This window comes from Hordeum vulgare, chromosome 1H, assembly GCF_904849725.1.
Source record: "Hordeum vulgare subsp. vulgare chromosome 1H, MorexV3_pseudomolecules_assembly, whole genome shotgun sequence".
Taxonomy (NCBI): Eukaryota; Viridiplantae; Streptophyta; class Magnoliopsida; order Poales; family Poaceae; genus Hordeum; species Hordeum vulgare.
Window position 1 is genome coordinate 349,122,691 of NC_058518.1, and position 2,113 is coordinate 349,124,803.

The 2,113-nt window shown below is 53.0% G+C and overlaps 1 pseudogene; it reads right to left on the minus strand.

Annotated features, from left to right (window-relative positions):
* Nucleotides 1–1,111: 1,111 nt before the first annotated feature.
* LOC123399111 lies at nt 1,112–1,657 on the minus strand (annotated as a pseudogene).
* Between the last annotated feature and the right edge of the window lie 456 nt (nt 1,658–2,113).

Here is a 2,113-nt window from a genome sequence, read left to right on the forward strand (position 1 = left end):
CTGATCCGATCTGAGTGTGATCCAAATCCAATCCGAATCATGTCGTTATCTCACTACTCATCTCATAGCCATCCCATGGCTAACATATCATATTCCCGACATCGTCCGATGTCTATGCATCTGAGCCGAGTTCTTCCATCATCATTACCAATGTTACGGTTGACCCCCTAGTGAGGTGTGGATGGGTTGACTAATACCATGGACGCGGCTAGTTGAATAGATTTGACACTCTGCAATGGTTGCACACTTTACCCACACCATGGAGCATCTAACCTCGTTATCCCATTCGGTTGGACCAGCATTGCTCCAACGAAACCTGCCTGACCCATGACTCTCCCATCGTACCACCGACATTCATCCTCCCGCGGAGTCCTGCCCTGGGTGGCCCCTGTGTCCTCATGACACCTGCCACCTTCGTGGCCAAACTAAATTGTCCCAAACGGGGAGTCCCGGGTTAAACAATCAACTGGGCTCACACGGTTATCGCCGCCCACCAGGCCAAGGTAGCGCGCGTGCATAACCTTCCCTGTCTGGAGGTACCGGTGAAAGAGCACGTGATCAGACCAAGTCAAGGTCGTCCCATACCGGCAAATGTGGTTGCACGATTAAGCCCGGACAGGTGACTCTAGATCAACCGGTTATGTTTCACTTTAGCAACATTTATCAAGAATGGTTATGTCTCACGACAACTTGTGATGGCAGCTACTATGCATTAGAATAAATTACTTTCAATTATCACATATCAAACTATGCAAATAATGTAAACAGTAAGTGCAATCTAACATAAGTTAAACTATTCCTACCACAGGCATAATTATTAATTAAACACACAAGAATAACATAGAGCAATGTTGTAGGGCATATATCAGATGGTCGGCTTGCCTGGGTCAAAGAATACTACGGGAAGAAGTGCGGAGAGTCCACGGAAAGGATCGTCGGAAACTGTTTTCTCTCATAGAGGGCTGATTTAGGGAAAGGGCAAAATAGTCATTTTCTGAATTTGAACACATAATGAAAATGATACCAATATGACGGGCTTGACGAGACGAAGACGTGACGTTGGTTTCACCTGAATCGGAGTTACGGGTGGAAAGATATGGCTAGACGAAGTTCAGGGACCAATTTGTAAAACATAACTCAACAAATAGGTCTGTGGGGATAAAACAGAAAGTGTATTCCAGGAACTACGCTTTCGGCAAGTGAAAATGTATTTCTGTCTGAAGCCGCAACCGTTCCACTTATTCTGACTGGGGGCCCGAGCTGACTCTCTCTCTCACGGGGGCGGGTTGACTCCTCTGTCCTCCTCCTGTCTTCTTCTCCACCGCGACAGAGAAGCGATGGTCGGCTCCGGCCGTCGGCCTGGCCGTCGCCTTGCCGCCTGATGGGGCCGACCGGAGGTTGCACATGCTCCGTCGTCCCTCGCCGCGCCCATGGGTAGCCGCGGGGCTGCTCGGGGTGGACCACACCGTCGGCGCCATGGGGTGGGCCGCGGTGACGGAGGCAATGCAGGGGCGCCGTGCAGGCAGGGCTTCCTGAAGGGAATGGGAATGGAGGCGGCTCCACTGGCCTTGGGGCAGCTGCAGACAAGGCCTAGGAAGAGAGGGGGAGGGCTACGGGCCGAATTTGCCGTGGAGGTCCAGCGGCCGCCTTCGGCCATTGATGAGGAGAGAGAGGTCCACGGCTCGAGGGACGGGGCTAGAGCTTGCTGGTGAATAAGAGGGACTCGGGTGGTGCCTTAAATAGTTCGGGGAGGAGCTAGCCAACAACGGCCGAGGCTCCGAGAAGCTCGTCACCGTGGCGGGGATCCGGTGAAGCATCAGAGGTCGGCACAAACGGCCATGGGCTAGGGGACGAAGGGGAGAGACCTCCAGAAGGCTCAAGCACATGGTTGGTAGCTCAAGAGTGCTTGCGGACAAGCCACGCCCTATCGGAGGCGACTACCGAAGGGTCTTGGACATAGTGCATCGATTTGGCGCGCTCAGCGTGGTCACCATGTGGTCATGGCATTGCCACGCCTCACTCGCAGCCAAACCGTGTCCGGGTTCTTCTACTTGCTTCACTGAGTTGTCTAGAGAGGTTTTGGAAGGAAGTAGCTGCAAGAAATGACTGGTTG